This window comes from Panthera onca, chromosome C1 (genome assembly GCF_046562875.1).
Source record: "Panthera onca isolate mPanOnc1 chromosome C1, mPanOnc1 haplotype 2, whole genome shotgun sequence".
NCBI classification, from domain to species: domain Eukaryota; kingdom Metazoa; phylum Chordata; class Mammalia; order Carnivora; family Felidae; genus Panthera; species Panthera onca.
Window position 1 is genome coordinate 104,011,023 of NC_138346.1, and position 19,638 is coordinate 104,030,660.

General features: G+C 46.4%; 1 long non-coding RNA gene across 1 annotated transcript; it reads left to right on the top strand.

Moving 5' to 3' along the window:
- The first annotated feature begins 1,610 nt into the window (after positions 1 to 1,610).
- On the top strand, positions 1,611 to 19,202 carry LOC132673015 (uncharacterized). The gene is made up of 4 exons (XR_013557080.2): positions 1,611 to 1,913; positions 5,541 to 5,668; positions 14,663 to 14,763; positions 16,853 to 19,202. It is a non-coding gene; the product is annotated as an uncharacterized LOC132673015 (long non-coding RNA).
- The last annotated feature ends 436 nt before the right edge of the window (positions 19,203 to 19,638 follow it).

The window sequence follows — 19,638 nt, forward strand, 5'->3', positions numbered from 1 at the left end:
GCCAGTGTCCTCCTCCCTGGGGATCCAGAAGCTCACTAAGCCCCAGGCCTGGCCTGCCCCCACCCACTGTGGCCCGCAGAGCCTGGCGTCAAGTGTGAGAAACACCATGACTGGCATTTCTGAATACGGAGGTGCTTCCTGGCCTGAGGACTCCCGGAAACACAGCGACCCCAGGAAGCCGGCCTGGCTGCCCTCACCAAACCTCAGGTCACACCAAAGCACTCTGGAGAACAAACAATGTGCTGGTTCCGTGACTGATGTGGGGAAGGCAGAAGGGGGTGGCTGTGGGGAGGGACAGGACCGAAGTTACTTGTCCCTGTTTACTCCCTGCCGAGCCAGAAACTCTCTGAACTTACTGGAAAGCTCCTGAGACTTTGTTTTCCTGCAACGATACAAAAACAGGTTGGACTTCTCCAGTATTTACTCGAAGACTTAATTACCTAATTATGAGCTGGGTTGCCTGGCAGGCTCGCAAGGGTAAAGGTGGGGCAAATGCATCCGCTTCTCACCTGGGCCCCTGAGAAGTCCTGGGATGGGGGCTCCTCCACCCAAGACAGGAGCAACCCGGGGGAGGGGGCCGAGTTGAAACCGGCAGAGTCCTGGCTACGGAATAGGACAGAGTTGGCAGAATGCTGTGTGGCCTTGAGCAGCTTGCCTAACCTCTCTGAACCACTGTCTTCATCTGTTAAGTAGAAATAGCAATGCTTCTCTTGCTGAGTATTGGAGGGGTAATAGTGGTTTCCTGGAACCCAGCACGCAAAGGGGCTACTGTCAGTAACAAAGTCCTCATTGTGTCAGGCTGCTGGGGACTCAGATGTTCTGACCCAGCTTCCACCCTCAGTCCCCTTCAGAAACTGATTCTACCCAAGCACGTGTCCCCCCTGCCCACCCAGTGTCCCCTCCCAGCCTCACTGCTCCCAGACACGGATAGCACTACCTCAAGACGGCAGATGCAGATAATGAGTTGGCAGATACGAAGTTGCCACTGACGATGTTAGACACCCTCCTAGCTGCTGGGAGGAGGTTCTGTCCTCCCAGTTCAGCTCTGTCATGTCTTGACTCAGTTCCCTCTGCTCTGGTCTCCTGAACCCCTGAGGAGCCATGTTCATGCCCTGTGCCCTGATAAGCATCTGGCTGCCTCTTCCGTCCATCTCCAGTGACCATCAAAATTTTGCTGCTTGGATCCCCTGCACCATGGATTTAAAAAAATATATACACCCGAGTTGAAATTCCCAATGGGAAGGGGCAGCTATGCAGACACATCTAGATGTGTTTTTAGATTAACATCAAAATGAAATAAAAAAAAAAATTCTCAAGGAGCTGCTGACCCCAGTGTGAGAAAGCCTGGATTGGGGTCAGCAGAACCTGGGGCAATCCCACCTGACCCTCTTCCTCTAACTCTTCCTTTTTCCCACCTCCAGGGCACGCAGGAGGAACAGTGGGTGTTGGCCCAGAGCCCTCAGTGGTGTCCGAGGTAGATTGCAAACAGCAGCAGAAACATTTACTCCTCCCCCTCCAAGCCCTTGCAGTGACTTTGCAGCTCCTTCCTCAAGGGTGTGGGGGGGGGGGGGGGGAGGGGGCGGGGGGGGGTCAGTTCCCCTGTCCTTGAATCCAGGCTCTCCTGTTGCTTGCTCCAGAGAACAGAGCAGAAGTGAAGGTGATACTGAGCCAGACCCCTAAGGCGGTGGGTTCCCTCTTTAAGTCACCCCTGGTAAGGTAACTCGGAAATCAGAGCTCCCTCCTTTGTGGGGGACAACACCTTGGTACCACTTCTAGTGGAGAGAGGGTGCGGCGTGGGTAGGAAGTAATGCAGAAAGTTTTCAGGTCTCCCATTCAGACCTGGGGAAAAGGGAAACACAGTGGCTCGCTCTTCCTCCTTCTTCATTGGAAAGGAAGCTCTGGCAAGCTGGAAGGTGAGTACTAACCTCTTGGCTGCAGTAAAGCCCAAGACAAGGACAGGGTGCCTTGTCCCCCTGCATTACGGCCATGTGGGGAAGGGAACTGATCCTCCACCCCCGGCTCAGGAGCCCAAGATTTCCTGGTGGCAGCTGCTATTAAACTGTGTCATTCTGCAGAAGAGGCATGCCAAGCCCAGAGATGCTGTGTCCTTTTCCCAAACCACAGAGCAAGCAAAGGGTAGGCCGAGATGGTCTCCTGGCGTACGTGTTCTCAGCCTCTCCCTGGGAAACGCAGGGCCCTGCTGCTGGCCTTGCCTCCTTGCTCCTTCCCACAAACCCAGCTGACATCAGAGATTCTCTCTTAAAGATGAGCGTTCCTTGAGGGCTCGAGGCCCGGCTGCTTCTTTTCTCCAGTCTTCCTGGTTGTGAGGGCTAAATCTGGCCAGAGGGGGAGCCAGGACAGGGTTGCTGAAGGAGCTTTTCTGACTCCCCATCAGTGGGTGCAAGTTCAAAGTCTGGTGGCACAGCACACACACCTCTCTCCAGCAGTATCTGAAGCATGCTTATAAGTGGTTATTTACGTATGTATATATTCACACTTGTGTGTGTGTGTGCGCGCACGCGCGTGCATACCTATCTTTGTCCACTTGATTGTGAGCTCTGATGACATGGGCTCTGAGGTAGATAGATAGATAGATAGATAGACAGATAGATACTGGGCAGGTGGATGGATAGGTGGGTGAGTGGGTGGATAGATGGATAGATTTGTTCCTAATGGAGTCAGATAATACAGAAGGAAGGCAGAATTCAGGGCAGTGCTTGATCCTAGAAAAACAGAACAGCCAATATGAAGACACAGCAGCAACCAAGCCTCTGGGTTTGAAACTAGAGGGCCCAAATGCAGTCTTAGTCATTCAATTTCTCTAGTCTTTAGTTTCTTCTGTAAAAAGGGAATGGTAACAACGGGGTCTGCCGCTCAGAAACAAATGAGAAGACAAGCCTAAAAGAACGTGCTTCCGAGGTTCACAGGGCAGACGGGCTCAGGGCCGCAAACTCAGGCAGGTACGGGGTCCAGTTCCGGCTCTACCACATATGGACTGCTGGACCCGGGGGAGATCGCTTGACGCCCCCCCACCCCCCGCCCCGCCACCACCGCCAAGCCTCAGCTGCAAAGCCAGAAGAGGAAGTTGCTCCTTGGCAGGGGTTTGTGAATATGAAACAAGGTTTTGTGTTGGAAGCAGGTGCTCAGCGATGATCACGTGGTGGCTGCTGTCAATTTCTCTTCTCAGGAGGCCTGGCTCCGCCCCCTCGCAGTTTGGAAGATCAGAGAGACGCAGGTGGAGGCAGGGCCACAGCCAGGCGGGGACTGCTGCACTGCGGGAGGGGGGTGGGGGCGCGGGCTGCAGAGCAGGGCGAAGGGTGACGGCTCCCGCAGCGCATGGGGGGCAAGGAGAGCCGCTTGGAGGTGGTGGGCAGGATTTATAAGGAAAACCCTTTGCTCCTCAGCTGATTCCCAGGGAAGGGGGGAGGGCGTGGGAGGGGAGATGCTGGCAAGGCGAGGATAAGAGAAATATTTTAGAAACAAAATAATGACAGTTCTTGGGGAGATGCCAACATTAGCTTATCTGCGGACATGCTCCCTCAGGAAGGGCCAGGGGCCTGGCCGCTGGAGACAGCTGCCAACACAAACAAGGAGAGGGACCTGGCTTCCTCTGCGGACGAAGCCGGGAATAGGAGCCAGCTCTACATGATGGCAGGGAAAAAGACAGGGTCTGGGGACCCCAAAGCAGCCGCGTACAGCCAGGGGCAGCTGGCATCCTGGGTTCTTCTGGTCCAGTTCTGGGTGCTTCTCATTCCTACTGGGGCCTGAGATAATTAATTCACTTCCCTCTGCCACCTCTCCCTCCATCTGTGAGCCCCGCCCCACGCCATCCTCTCCTTGCGTTGGAGGGACTGCCCTGTCCCTTCCCTGAGAAACAAGCCCCCCTCAGCCACTCCACCAAAGCCACCAGGGCTTGAGCAGAGATTGCCCTTCCTCACCCGCTCCTCCCCAGCCGGTCCTCAGCCGGCACACAGCAGTGGTCAATGGGATGCTCTTTTCCTTGGATCTGAATTTAGAGAGCATTTTCTAGCTCTTGGAAGGGATGAAAGGCTGGGAGCAGAGGACCTGCCCATGCTAAGCAAAGGGGTAAGGATGGGGGCTTTTTGTGGTAGAGAAAGGAAAGTACAAGAGGGAGAGGTACTGAAGGAGGGAGGAAGGAGGGGGACAAGGAGGAGAAAGAGAGAAAGTCCAACTCCCCTAAATACCCTCCATAGGACCTCAGACTTAGTCCCCACAAACCCTAACATTAAGTCCTATCCTGGGTGGCTCAGTTGGTTAAGCGTCTGACTTTGGTTCAGGTCGTGATCTCACAGTTCGTGAGTTCGAGCCGCGCGTCAGGCTCACTGTGGTCAGCGCACGGCCCGCTTTGGATCCTCTGTCCCCCTCTCTCTCTGCCCCTCTCCCACTCGCACTCTCGCTCTCAAAAATAAATAAATAAATAAATAAATAAATCCTATCCTGGTTTTCAATTTATGGACTTAATTTTTTTGGCCATTTTATTTTATTTTATTTTACTTGATATTCTAATTTATTTCTGATAAGTTTTGATTTAAATTTCAGTTAGCTAACATACCGTGTAAAATTAGTTTCATGCATACCATGTAGTGATCAGCCTTTTGTATTTTAAAATATGATACCTAGAGAAATAGGTGTTACAAAATAACCATACAGCTTAACAAACTATTAGTGACTAAATCGTAGGCCAGTTCGAGAATCGGGATCGCGGGTCCCCGAAGCCCTTCCCACTCACGACCTCCCTTCCCCTCAAAGTTGGCCAGTATGAGAACTTGTGTCTTTTCTTTATAATTTTACACAGCCAACTAAGCTTGTGACCTGAAACACGATAGTTCAATTTTGCCAGCTTTTAAGCTTTATGTAAACGGAATCCTATCTCTGTGTTCTTTTGAGTTCAGCTTCTTTCATTTACTGTAACAGTTTTTGAGAGTAAATCACACTTTGCCTATTATTTGGGTCATTGGTTCTGGGTGCTGTGGATTACTCCACTGCGTGGCCAAACTTCAATGTATGCATCCGTTCTACGGTCATGGACAAGAGGGTTGGTTCCAGCTGGACGCTATTACACAAAACCCTTCCCGTCCTAATTTTCTTTAGGTGTCCACCCAATTTTCTTTAGGTGTCCTAAGATTTTTACCAATGAGCGACCTGAACGTGGGGACGCAGCACCCAACTTGAAAATGGGAAAATCCGGAGAAATTTGAGCCCTTATTAGGGCTGCATCCTGGACCTCTCAGAGAATGCAGGTTCAGAGTCATTTCACTTTCCAGGTCGATTAACGAACAAAGATTTTTTTGAGCGTGTGGAGTCTAAAAGGAAGGGAGGACAGGCCCCAATGCATGCGCGGGAGACCACAAAAAGATACCACCGCAGGCTTGAGGTCGAGGCCAGCTTCCATGAGGAATCAGTCTTGGAGAGGCCGGGAGGAAGGATTCACGTAGCGTAACCTGGACATTATTTAGTTCAACCCTTTGTACAGACGCGACTCCAAATGTCTGAGACTCCTGGCTTCCTTGTCTCCCCAGACCAAGTGGGAACAGGGACCTTCTCCATCGCGGTCCAAAGGAGCGCCTGGATCACGCTTGTCTGGACGTTGAAGCCCGCTGGAGCACTAGGAGAGCCATGGTGAGCCAGCAGGAGGGGACTGTGCAAGGTAGGAGCTCGTCACAGAGCAGCCTCTCGGGGAAGGTGGTGGACAGAACAAACAAGCTGACTTCGTAGAACAACGCTTTCCAACGTGAGCCCTTGTAAACGAGCATTTGGGTTCCAGAGATGGGAATCAGACTGTGTTCCCAGCCTGTAAGGCTGGACTCTGCTGCTGTTGTGTGTGAATGGATGGATGCGGTCTGTATCTCTGTAGGACAACGACCTAGAAAACTTACATTCCAAGGGCAGCATTCCAGCAGGGCCAGAGGAACGAATTCAAGAGATTCCCTGGATTTGGATCCCACCACTGCCACTGGCTTGCTGAATGATCATTCTTTCTCTGGGCCTCAGCTCCTCTATCTGTAAAATGGGGGGCCAGACAAGGAGACCTTTAGAAAGGCCACTCATCCCCCAACATCCTACAGTTCTACACATGTCCAGGGGAGGACAGAGCCTCATAAATGAGATATACCACATTAAAAGACTGTTATGACCAGGGACAGGTGTTATAAACCAGAGCCTTCAAGGGAGATCCACTGGTAGCAAGGGTTTGGTTAGGAGAACCCAAATCGACTCAAGGCTCGCCTCTGTGGCCTGTGCACAGATTGCATTCAAGCATCGCAGAGGCTTTTGCTGCCTTGAGAAGACACACACACACACACACACACACACACACACACACACAGGGGCACCTGGGTGGCTCAGTCCGTTAAGCGTCCGACTTCGGCTCAGGTCACGATCTCACGGTTCGTGGGTTCGAGCCCCGCGTCGGGCTCTGCACTGACAGCTCAGAGCCTGGAGCCTGCTTCGGATTCTGTGTCTCCTTCTCTCTCTGCCCCTCTCCCGCGCACACTCTGTCTCCTTCTCTCTCAAAAATACATAAAAATTAAAAAAAAAAAAAAAAAAAAAAAAAGAAACCTGTTTAAAAAAAAGGAGACACACACACCCATACTGGGACGCCTGCTTGGCTCAGTCACAAGAGCATGTGACTCTTGATCTCAGGGTTGGGAGTTCAAGCTCCATGGTGGGTGTAGAGATTACTGAAAAAAAAATTAAATTAAAACCAAACTTAAAGAAGACACACAGAGATATTAGACACCTTGCTTTTTTACTTCGTATATCAAGAACATCTTTGCAGGTGGATATGGATAGCTCGAACTCCGAAGCCACAGAATGAACATAGCATAGGTCATTCACCCAGTCCCCTGAATACACAGGGAATTTCCAGTGTTTTGGGAACAGTCGTGTGATACACACCCTCGTACATACATCACATGCCGCAGTCTTTGACAAACAGCTCAGATTGTGTCACTCTCCTCCTCCAAGACAAAATGCAGACTCCTTTCCCTGAGCTTCAAGGTCTATACCATCTGGCCCTGCGCCTTCTCTGAGCTCCCCCCGGAACACCCTCCGTGCCCACTAGTGCCTGCTCTGCTGGCCTGATTGCAGGGCCTTGAACTGGCCAAGCCCGATCCTGCCTCGAGGCCATTGGGCCAGCCGTTTCCTCCCCTAGAACATTCTTCCTTGATCTTCATTGACTTCTTCCTTGCTGCTCAGAGCTCAGGTTCAATGCCCCCTCCTTTGAGAAGCCTTCCTGCTCATCCAAGTTCAAGCAGCCACCCTCACTCTCTCATTATTGTCTTCTGTCAATTCTCTGGAGAGCCTGTCGAGGCTTGACTTGTGTCCGCTAAAAAGATGTATTGAAGTAACTCCTAGTAGCTGTGAATGTGCCCTTATTTGGGAGTCATCTTCGCAGGTGCAGTCAAGTTGAGATGAGGTCATCCTAGGAAAGGATGAACCCTAACCCAATGACTCGTGTCCACATAAAAAGAGGGAGATTTGGGCAAAAAGACACACAGAGAGAAGAGAACGCCATGGGATGCAGACTGCAGTGATGTGCCTATGAGCCAAGGGACACGGGGGTTTGCTGAGAGCCACCAGAAGCCAGGAGAGAAGCAAGGAACAGATTCTCCAAGCTCAGAGCCTCCAGAAGGAACCATGCCTGCCAACACCTTGATTTTGAACTTCTGGCTTCCAGGACTATGGGGGAATATTTGATTCTGTTACTTTAAGCCACTAAGTTTGTGGCCATTTGTTACGGCAGCCCTGGGAAAGGAATACACGGCCCTCGTCCCAACCCAGTACGTGTCTGGCTTCTCTCTTTCTTGGTTTCTTTGTGGTCTGCCTTTCCCATAAGAACGTCAGCCCCATGAGAGCAGGGGCCTGGGCTACACCCCCAGTGTCTGACACATGGGCATTTTTTAATTCAGGGGCAAGGTGTTATTTCTAAAGGGAATGAATTCCTGTACGTGGGCTTGCAACATTTGAATGTCAGTGTATTCTGAGTTTGATGGACCATCAGATTATGTTCCCCCAAATGTGGTAGCTACAGTCCTCCCCCAGCAGGCCACAGAAATGCCCATCTCCCATGTTCTATTCAGCCCTAGAGGGTGTTAACCTTTTCCACACTTGCCATCTGGAGGCTGAGCACGGGATCTCCTTGCTGGGCTAACTTTTACTTTCTTGGCTTTTGGGAAAAGTGACTGTCTTTTCATAGATTCAGGTGCTGTTTGCACTTCTCTTATGAATTGCTTTCTTTTCTGTTGGTATGTGTGGTGGGCAGAATAATGGCCCCCCCTAAATTTTCCATGTCCTAATCCCCACATCTGTGAATATATTAGGTCACATGGCAAAGGGGAATTACGGTTGTGGGTGGAATTAAGTTGTCAGTCAGCTGACCTTGAGAATGGAAAATCACCCCAGATTATCTGGGGGACCCAAGTATAATCACAAGGGTCCTCTGAAATGGAAAAGGGAGGCAGGCGAGAGTCAGAGAGGGGCAGCATGGGAAGGACTCGGCCTGATACTGCTGGCTTTGAAGGTAGAGGAAGGGACCAAAAGCTAAGGCATACAGGCAGCCTCTAGAAGCTGGAAGAGTCTGGGAAATGGATTTTCCCAAGAGCCTCTAGAAGGAATGAAGACCTACCAACACTTTGATTTGAGCCCAGTGAGACTCATTTTGGACTCCTGACCTTCAGAACTAAAGGAGTTGTTTTCAAGCCACCAGTTTGGTGGTAATTTGTTAGAGCAAGCAGCAATATGAAATTAGTACTCTATGTTTGAATTTTCTTATCAATTCTGAGACGTCTGTTGTATGTTAGGGTTATGAACCCTTTAATTTTTTTTTTTTTTTTTTTTTTTACATCCATGCTACCCTCGTGTTCTGGGACTGGAATTACTGGTTAATCAGCTACCTCCTTCCTCCCTGAGCCCTCAAGGACAGGATCCATATTTTATCCCAGTGTTTCTAGCAAGCCTGGAAGGTGCACCAAAAATGCAGAATGAATGAAAGAACAGCTGAACTCCAGGAATATCTTTACATTCTATTATCCCTGCATCCCCACATCCCTGTGCCCTAGAAACACCAAGGTTTCAGATAATGGGGAGACCCAAGTATTTGTTTCTTGGTCCTGTCCCTCCCTAAATGATTGGGTCCCTGTGCCTCGCTTCCGAGTGGGGTCCAGGTAGAGAACAGGACTGGAAGGAGCCTCGGCACGCAGCGAAATGCAGAGGCTGCAGGGCTTTGGGAGGTGGCCACGATTAGAATGAAGAGGCTTCCGGAATCCTCGAGTACTCCAGCACGTCACAGGCTGCAGCCGGACACTCTCCCACGAGGACCAGAATGTGACTCTACTGTGTGGCTTGGCAGAACTGGAGCGTTCTGAAGTCTGGGACATGGCAGAAGTGAGGGAGCATCACTCCCCGGATAAAAGTTGATGACACACTGTCTCGGGGTCTCCAGATCTGTTGGATCACTCACTGGGGCAGGGCGTGAGCAGCCGCACGGAGCGGTCTCTGCAGCAGGGACCTGCAGCCTTGTGCCAACAACCACATGTATGAGCCTGGAAACAAATTCCTTTGCTCCAGCTGAACCTTCATCTGACTGCAATGCCATTACCCAGCCGGTCGCAGCCTTAAGAGACACCCTGAGCCAGAGGCACCCAGCGAAGCCGCTCCTGACTTCCTGACCCTCAGAAACTGTGAAATAATAATGTGCATTGTTCTAAGCCAGCAAGTTTTGTTATGTAGCGACAGTAACAAATGCTGTTGGAAATCCTGGTCCTTCACAGTTTTGAGAGCTACGCTCTAAGGCTAAGGCTCTAGCTTTCCAGCGTTCCCATGGGGAGATCCCAAACAGCTCTGATTCCTGATTCTGTGCGCCTGACCCGCTTCCCCTGGACACCGTGACGCCTTCTCCTTATCCCACGGGTTCTGAAATCGCACAGCCCTTTGCCTTGCTGGGTCCGCAGATGTCTGGCAGGCCGTGTGGCTCTGCAGGTTCCTTCCTTTCATTGCAGGGGAATTCTCTTGAATCCTTCGATTGACAATTTTCTCTATTCTCAATTGCTGAAATTCCTTTGGTTCATATTTTGGGCTTCCGGGGACTAGTCTTTATTTTCTTCTCCACTCTCCTCTCTTCCTCCGTGATCCATTTCTGTGTTTTTCCCATGCTTTCTGGGTGATTTCACAGTTTCATACTCTCCTCTTTTAGTGATGTTTTTTATTTTATTTTTTCTTACGCATTCTCTTTTTTTGTAAGTGTTTTTACTGTGTGCTCCTTTTTGATTTATTTTTATGTTTATTTATTTATTTTGAGAGAGAGAAAGAGATCACTTGTGCATGCACGTGGGTGGGGAAGAGGCAGGGAGAGAGGGAGAGAGGGAGAGAGAGAATCCCAAGCAGGCTCTACACTGTCAGTGCAGAGCCTGATATGGGGCTCGATCTCACTAACTGTGAAGTCATGACCTGAGCTGAAGTCAAGAGTCAGACGCTTAACTGACTGAGCCACCCAGGTGCACCAAGTGCTCCCTTTTCCTTTTCTTTTTTTACTTAAAAATTTTTTTTTAATATTTATTTATTTTTTTTGAGAGAGAGACAGAGAGAGAGAGCACACAAGCAGGGGAGAGGCAGAGAGAGGGAGACACAGAATCTGAAGCAGGCTCCAGGCTCTGAGCTGTCAGCACAGAGCCTGACGTGGGGCTTGAACTCACGAAACCGTGAGTTCACGACCTCAGCTGAAGTTGGACGCTTAACCGACTAAGCCCCCCAGGCACCCCCCCCCCCAAGTGCTCCCTTTTTAGAGCATCTTGTTCTTATATCATGGATGCAAATATCTTCTCTAATCACTGGAAAAGTATCCACACTAGAACTTTGGGAGAATTTTTGTATTTGTTTCTTTAAAAGTTTTCTTCCCTGGGGCGCCTGGGTGGCTCAGTCGGTTAAGCGTCCGACTCCAGCTCAGGTCACGATCTCACGGTCTATGAGTTCGAGCCCCGCGTCGGGCTCTGTGCTGATGCTGGCTCAGAGCCTGGAGCCTGCTTCCGATTCTGTGTCTCCCTCTCTCTCTGCCCCTCCCCCATTCATGCTCTGTCTCTCTCTGTCTCAAAAATAAATAAAAAAACATTTTAAAAAAATTAAAAAAAAAAATAAAAGTTTTCTTCCCTGTGCACAGACTTTCTCTGTTCTTCCAGGTTGCTCTATTCTATTCTATTCTATTCTATTCTATTCTATTCTAATTTATCTCTTCCCTTCAGGGTTGAGTGTTCTTCAGATGTCTGGCAATCCTAATTTCCCTGTTGCTATTTGGAAGTAGCCGCTGAAGAACTGACTGGAAGGTCTAAACCTTTGGTGGGTTGGAATTTGTTCCCCGAGCCTCACCTGGGGAGATAGGATCAAAGTCAAGTCCCACCTGTATTTTAAGTTCACCTCCACGCAGGCATTTGTCGTGATGAACACCAGGTGTCATACGTAAGTGATGAATCACTAAATTCTATACCCCAAACTAATATTACACTATATGTTAACTAGTGCGAATTTAAATAAAAACTTGGAAAGAAAAAATAAAAATAAAAATAAATTCACTTCCGTGAATGGGCTCCTGGTGGACAGGTAGAGCGGTGACAGTATAAGGGGACCCGATGGAGGGCAGCAGGACAGGTGAGAGCCTCTCAGGAGGGGCCTCCCAGCTGGCCCCCATCATGTAATCTCTCTTGTCTATGATGAGAAGTTTCGAACTACAGAAAAGTGTAGAGAGCAAAATAGCATACATCCATTTACCATCTAATCAGTAGTAATAATTTGAAAAAAAATTTACTTCCCATTTTATTTATTTATGTATTTATTTATCGCTTTCAAAGGGAGAGAGAGAGAGCGAGAGCGAGAGAAAGCTTGAGCAGGGGAGAGGGGTGGAGGGAGAAGGAGAGAAAATCTTGAGCAAGCTCCGTGCGGAGCCCAACGCGGGACTCGATCCCACAACTGTGAGATCACGACCTGAGCTGAAATCAAGAGGTGGCCACTTAACCGACTGAGCCACCCAGGCGCCCCATTTCCTGTTATCTTTTAAAGACATAAAACACTCCAGGTATAACTGAAGTTCCATGTGTATCCCCTTCCAGTCTCTTTTGTCTTTCTAGGCTTAACGCTTCTACCCCTGGAGGAAACCGGTATTTCAACTTCGGGATGTCCAAGCTATTCCTTCCACTTATTCGTGCATCCACAAATAATAGATAATACTATTCTGTGTCAAAGATTACACACATGAGCCAAAGCTATTTATAAATTCACTGCAATCCCTATCAAAATATCAGCAGTCTTTTTCACAAAAAAAACGGAAAAGCTGAGCCTCAGATTCATATCCATATGAATTCCAAGGGACCTCAGACAGTCAAAACACCGTTGAAAAAGAACGTTAGACGTCTCACGCTTCTGGGTTTCAAAACTTGCTACAAAGCTATAGTAACTGAAGCAGTACGGTACTGGTATAAGTACAATTATATCCACCAACAGAATAGAACAGAGATCCCAGACATAAACCCTCCCATACATGGTCAATTGATTTAAAAAAAAAAAATTTTAACGTTAATTTATTTTTGAGAGAGAGAGAGACAGAGCACAAGCAGGGCAAGGGCAGAGAAAGAGGGAGACACAGAATCAGAAGCAGGCTCCAGGCTCCGAGCTGTCAGCACAGAGCCCGATGCGGGGCTCAAACCCACGGACCGTGAGATCATGACCTGAGCTGAAGTCAGACGCCCAACCGACTGAGCCACCCAGGTGCCCCTTGGTCAACTGATTTTTGACAAGGTTGCCCAGATCATGCGATGGGGAAAAAAGTCCTTTCAACAACTGGTGCTAGAAAACTGGATATCTTCATGTAAAAGAAATCAGACCCTTAACTAACATCAGGCTCAAAAATTAACTAAATATAGATCAAAGCCTACATTTAAGAGCTAAAACCTTTTTTTTTAATTTTTTTTTAACATTTATTTATTTTTGAGACAGAGAGAGACACAGCATGAACGGGGGAGGGGCAGAGGGAGAGGGAGACACAGAATCGGAAGCAAGCTCCAGGCTCTGAGCCATCAGCCCAGAGCCCGACGCGGGGCTCCAACTCGTGGACCGCGAGATTGTGACCTGAGCTGAAGTCGGACGCTTAACCGACTGAGCCACCCAGGCGCCCCTAAGAGCTAAAACTTTAAGTCGTCTAAGAAAACAGAGGGGGCAACAATTTCATAGACTGGCAACAATTTCATAGATTTGACATCAAAAATGCAGACAACAAAAGAAAAACACAGATGAATTGGACTTCATCAAAATTTAGTCTAAGTTTTTAAACTTGCTGTCATAAAGGTTTTTATAATAAACCTTTTCTTATCTTTTAATATCTGTAGGATCTTTTTCCTTGCTGATATTGACAACTTTTGTTATCTCTCTTTTTATCTTGGTGTTTATCATATTCATTACCTTTGAAAAAAATCTCTACTTGTTTTTAAGTTTATTTATTTATTTATATATAGACAGAGAATAGGAGCCGACGAGAGGGAGAGTGAGGGAGAGACAGAATCCCAAGGAGGCTCCTCGACACCAGTGCAGAACCTGACATGGGGCTTGAACTCACGAACTGTGAGATCATGACCTGAGCCAAAATCAAGAGTCAGTGGCCTAAGTGACTGAGACTCCCAGGAGCCCCAGATTCATTACCTTTTTAATAACCCAGCTTTTTGTTTTGCTAACCTTCTCTTTTGTACATCTGCTTTATGTATTTTTAAGTAATCTCTGCCCTCACTGTGGGGCTCAAACTCACAACCCCAAGATCAAGAGTCCTGTGGTCCACCGACAGAGCCACCCAGGCACGCCATATCTGCTTTATTTTTAAATTGACTTTGGTTTGTATTTTGATTTTCCCTTCTGTCTTCTTTCTTTGGATTTAAAGTTACTGTTCTTTTTCTAACTTGAGATGGAAATTTAGGTAAGTAGTTTTAAACTATTTTCTCTTATCATACATGCATTTAAATCTTAAAATTTCTTGGGGGGGCCTCAGTGGCTTAGTCAGTTAAGCGTCTGACTCTTGATTTCAGCTCAGGTCATGATCTCACGGTTCATGGGTTCCAGCCCCGTGTCAGGGTCCACACCACCACGGAGACTGCTTGGAATTCTCTCTCTCCCTCTCTCTACTCCTCCCTCATTGTCTCTCTCTCTCTCTCTCTCTCTCTCTCTCTCTCAAAATAAATAAATAAACAAAATAAAATAAAATGAAACCTAAAATTTCTTTCTAATCACTGCATTGGCTTTTATCTCAGTGTTTGTATGCAATATTTTGATTTTCATTCAGTTCAAAATATTTTGACCCTCGGGTTATTTAAAAGTTCTGCTTAACATGCAAACATTTGAGGTCTAACAATCTTTCTTTTGTTCATTTCCAGTTTCATTCCACTTTGGTCGGAGATCATACCCAGCATGAGTTCATCTTTTGAAATTTGTTATAACTTGCTTTACGGTTCAATACATGTTCTATTTTGGTAAAAATGCACTTGGAGAGAAGAACATGTATTCTCCAGCTGTTGGGTGCAGCGTTCTATAGCTGTCTATTAAAGTCAAGGTGATTAACTCTGTCATTCATATTTTCTATATACTTACTGATTTTTTTATCTGTTTTTTCTATCAGTTGCTGAAAGAGATTCGTTAAAACCTCCACCATGGTTACAAATTTGCCCACTTGTCTCTTTTGTTCTGTCAACTTTCTGCTTCATGCAGCCCTGTTATTAGGTGAGTACAAATTTATGATTGTTACGTCTTCCTGTTGAATTAGTCCTTTTATCATTATGAAACATCGCTCTTTACCACCATTCCTACTTCTGACTCTAAAGTCTACTTTGTCTGATATTAATCGAGCCACACCTTTCATTTGGTAAGTGCTTGCATGACATAATTTTTACCATCAGTTTACTGAGTGGAGCTTCGATCTACAATCTTGTTTCTTTTTAAAAATTTATGACACCGCTCCTTTAAACCTTCATTTCTCCTTTTGTGCATGTTTATTGTATTTTGCCTCTTCTTTTTTAAAAAACATTTTTTTTAATGTTTATTCATTATTGAGAGATAGAAACTGAGCATGAGCAGGGAGGGGCAGAGAGAGGGGGAGACACAGAATCTGAAGCAGGCTCCAGGCTCCAAGCTGTCAGCACAGAGCCCGACGTGGGGCTCGAACTCACCAACCGTGAGATCATGACCTGAGCCGAAGTCGGACGCCCAACCGACTGAGCCACCCAGGCGCTCCTGTATTTTGCCTCTTCTGTTACACTTTTAGTTTTATTTCTATTAATTTTTAGCGGTTAACTCAGAGGCATCATCGACTTTTGGAGTCTACCTTATAAATTGGAAGCTTTCCCATTTCACAAATAATAGAGGAAATCTACACTCGTGTGTACCCACCCTACCTTTTGTAATACTGTTGTTAAATGTTCTACTTTTAGGGGGACATGGGTGGCTCAGTCAGTTAAACGTCTGACTCTTGATCTCATCTCAAGTCTTGATCTCAGGGTTGTGAGTTCAAGCCCTGCATCGGGCTGAGTGTGAAACCTACTTAAAAAAAAAAAAAGTTTCACCTCTACATACGCTATAAATCCCACAAGCCATAGTTATTCTTGTGGCTTCAAACAGTCAACCCTCTTATATCTTGGCACATATTTGCTTCTTGGAATTCTCTGTTCCACTCTGCAGTTCTGTGTCCACTCGGAATTGTCATCCTTGTATTTCTTGTAGCAGGAGTCTGCTGGTGGTGAGTCCTCTGACTTCATTAGCGTGAAAATGTCTTTGCCTTCATTTTTAAAATTAAATTAAATTAATTTTAGAGAGTGCACAAGCAAGGGAAAGGGGCAGAGGGAGAGACAGAGAGAGACAGAGAGAGAGAGACAGAGAGAAGCTTAAGCAGGCTCCACACTCAATGCGGAGCCTGACACAGGGCTCAATCCTACAACCCTAGGATCACAACCCGAGCCGAAATCAAGAGCGGAACGCTCAACTGACTGAGTCACCCAGGCGCCCTGCCTTCATCTTTTAATTGTTACCTTTGAAAGCTTTGAAACTGTCACACAGTTATGGAAAAGTACAATGTCCAATACAGAGAAATGTTTGTTCCTGACCCATTTGAGAGTATTTTGCCAACCCAGTACCCCTGAATACTGTAGCATATGTTTCCTATAGTGTTTTCTGGCATAACCACAGTACGGACTTCAAAATCAGGCAGTTACTAATGATGCATTCCCATCCTATCCAAGCCCCCAGTTAAGATTTGTCAATTGTCCTGATAATTCCTTCAGAAAAGGAATCATGCGTTATATCAGAAATTTCAGTTGTCATGGGTTATCATGCCTTCTTAGTCTCCTTCAGTCTGGACCAGCGTCTCAACCTTTCCTCACCTTGATGCATTTATGGATTACAGGCTAGCCATTTTACAGAATGCTCCCCCCCACCCCCGCCCCACCGCCATGTGTATTTGTCTGATAGTCTGATTTGCAAGCATTATAGTCAGATTCTTCACATTTGGCAGGCATGTCACAGAAATGGTGCTAAATTTTCATTGCGTCCCATCAGGTGCTGTATATCAATTTGGGCCATCGCTGATGATGCATACTTTGGTTGTTTGATTATGGTGGGGTCTGACAGCTTTCCGAACACTGCACGTTATTCTTTTCTCCTTTGTAACTAACAAGCATTTCGTGGGCAAGGACCTTAAAACTATACAAACAGTCCTGGTCCCCATTGTGCTTTACTATTTAACTATTTATATACACTTGTGGCTCCTTATTTTATCCAAAGGATTATAATCCAATTTACTATTTATTTTGATTTTCAGATGTCCCCGATTCAATCGGTGGAAGCCACTTCAAGACAGCTTCTGTATCCTTCTGACATGTCCCCATTATTCTTTGAGCGCTTCTGTGCATTTTGGCCCAGGATGCTCCAGACTCGCCTTGTACTTTCCCTGCCCAGTCCTGGAATCAGCCATTCTTTGGGGATCCCTGCCTTCTTTCTTTGAAACCGTTGTTTAGAAAACAAAATCTAGGTCTTGCTAATGAGGTGTATCCACTCCTGGCTCTGTGTGAACACAGCTTGAGAATATGTATGCATATGTATACATACATATAGTATCTATTATACATCTGTTATTATGCATATATTATTATAATGTATTAATATATGTGTATATATAGATGAATCCACTCAGATATATTCTTTTGCAAATAAACATCACAGGGTTCATTCCAGTTTTCTCCTTTTCTATATTTATAACTCCCTCTCTCACTGAACGCAAACCTCCTCCCCCCTCCTCAGGATCTGACATCCCACATCTGGCTTCCCTCCCATGGGAATGCCCTTCTCATCCTGTCTGGGCTCTGACATCCTGCTCTGGGCCACCATGGCTTCCTCCACTCTCCACACCATGCTCACAAACGCATCCACCGTGGGGCCTTGCTCTGCCCCACCTGATGGCTTTAAATTGTTCACACATGGAAGAGAAGAAAAGGGAAAGGAAAGAGGACCATGAATTGCCTTTATTTTTGAAAAAAAAAATTCACAGGATATAGAACTTTTTTTTGTACAGTTAAAAATGCCTTTCCATTGTCGTCTAGATTTCATAGTTGCAATCAACATGTCAGCCATAACTCATTGTTGCTCCTTGGAATATGATGTGTTTTAATTTTTCTTGGTTGCTTTTAACATTTTCTCATTGTCTTTGGTTTGCACCTCTGTGTAGTTTTCCTTGTTTTTCTTTAACTTGGGATTCACTGAGTTTTGTGCATCTATGAGTTGATGTCTTTCTCTGATTCTGACAACTCTTGCCCTTTATCTCTTCGAATATGCTTTTCTTATTCTCTCTCCCTCCCTTTTTCTGAGAATCCAATTAGATGCATGATCGATATTATGACAGTGTCCCAATATGTGTCTTATACTCTGATCTATTATCTTCATTATTTTCTGTCTGTACTTCAGTTTGAGTACATCTATACACATGTCTTTGAGCTCACTAATCCTGTCATCTGCAGCTAAATCCATTCAATGAATCCTTAATTTCAAATACTAAGGTTTTTTAGTTCTTGAATGCCTATTTGAATTTTTATAGATTCCAATTCTCTGCATCAGTCCTGCATCATTCAAATGCCCATCTTTTTTTTCTAAATATTCTCTTTATATTCTATTTATCATAGTTATTTTTAAATTCTTGTCTCATAACTCCAAGAGAAAAATTATCCTAGTTGTAATGGTGGAATGAATACCTCCAACCAAAATTTGGTTCAAATGTCAAGACTGATGACATAAAGCACATACCAAGAAGATATGAGATTTATTATACACATATGAGGATTTCTAGAGACAGCCTGGAAACTTCCCAAGCAGGTCTAAAAATGGCTTAAGAGAGCAGAAAAAGGGGACTGGCTGGGATATCATTGGAGAGTGGGACTAGGGATAAGTGTTCCCATGCATGGACCAAGGCTTGCATGGTTTGAACTTCGTGCTGAGACGAATGGATGGGGCACTTAGGCTTTCTTATGAGCTGGCCAAAGTCTAAAGTAAGGAAAGAGGGAGTGGTGGGGCTTAAAAGCTGTCAGCATTCAGGGACACCTGGGTGGCTCAGTGGTTAAGCATTCCATCTCTTGATTTTAGCTCGGATCATGATCTCACTATTCATGAGAGGAGCCCCATGTCGGGCTCTGTACTGGCAGTGCAGAGCCTGCTTGGGATTCTCTCTCTCTCTGCCTCTCCCCTGCTCATGCTCTCTCTCTCTTTCTCTCTCTCTCTCTCAAAATAAATATATAAACTTCTTTTTAAAAAGCTGTCAGCATTCAAAAGTTAAAAAAGGAGTCAGACTCTTTACTGTGCTATAGACCTAATGTTTGTGCCCCCCACACCAATTACATGCTGCAGCCTTAACCCTCGTCGTCATGGTATTTGGAAGTGGGGTCTTTGGGAGGCGATTCGGTTCAGATGAAGTCCTGAGGATGTAGCCCTCATGATGGGATTAATAAGCTTATAAAGAAGAAGAAATACCAGAGCTCCCTCTCTCCACCATGTGAGGACACAGCAAGAAGGTGGCCATGTGCAAGCTAAAGAGACTTTCAACTAGGAACTGAATCGCCAGTGCCTTGATCTTGGATTTCCCAGCCTCCGGAAGCATGAGAAATAAATGTCTGTTGTTTAATCCACCCAGTCTGCAGTATTTTGTTATGGCAGCCTGAGCTGACTAAAACACCCTATAAGTGTGCTTCTATTAGAGTTTTTTCTCATGCTTATTGGTCATGATTTCTTATTTATTCACATGTCTTGTAATTTTTTAAATTGATTCCAGATAGCATATATAAAGGAATCCCAGGCCTTAAAAATCATTTTTGTTCCTCTCCAGAAAGGATTGTCCTATTTTCTCTTTGACAGATACCAGGGGCAAATCACCTCAATCCAGTCAGAAATTGAGTTGGGCTGGAACTGGATTCCAGGGTTAGTCCACCTCTGGTCTCAAATATCTCAAGGTTGAGAGGCACCCGGGTGGCTCAGTCAGTTGAGTATCCGACTTCAGCTCAGGTCATGATCTCACGGTTGATGGGTTTGAGCCCCGCATTGGGCTCTGCGCTGACAGGTCGGAGC